The sequence below is a fragment of the Megalopta genalis genome, unplaced genomic scaffold, assembly GCF_051020955.1.
Source record: "Megalopta genalis isolate 19385.01 unplaced genomic scaffold, iyMegGena1_principal scaffold0033, whole genome shotgun sequence".
NCBI classification, from domain to species: domain Eukaryota; kingdom Metazoa; phylum Arthropoda; class Insecta; order Hymenoptera; family Halictidae; genus Megalopta; species Megalopta genalis.
In genome coordinates this window covers 1931993-1932500 of record NW_027476102.1, presented here as the reverse complement: position 1 = coordinate 1932500, position 508 = coordinate 1931993, and positions in this window count along the sequence as shown.

The window sequence follows — 508 nt, the reverse complement described above, 5'->3', positions numbered from 1 at the left end:
GAGCCTGCCTGGAGCCGCCGTCGGCGCAGATCTTGGTGGTAGTAGCAAATACTCCAGCGAGGCCCTGGAGGACTGACGTGGAGAAGGGTTTCGTGTGAACAGCCGTTGCACACGAGTCAGTCGATCCTAAGCCCTAAGAGAAATCCTATGTAGATGAGGTGTCCTAAGACGTTAAACACTTGTAAAAAAAAACGCAGCTATTTTATTTTTTTATTATTATATAAATCGCAGCATATTTTGTTATTATATACATGCACAAAAAACACCCATTGGGCGAAAGGGAATCCGGTTTCTATTCCGGAACCCGGCAGCGGAACCGCATACCATTCGGGCCCTCGTAAGAGTGTTCGTCGGGGTAACCCAAAATGACCTGGAGACGCCGTCGGGAGATCCGGGGAGAGTTTTCTTTTCTGTATAAGCGTTCGAGTTCCCTGGAAACCTCTAGCAGGGAGATAGGGTTTGGAACGCGAAGAGCACCGCAGTTGCGGCGGTGTCCGGATCATCCCCT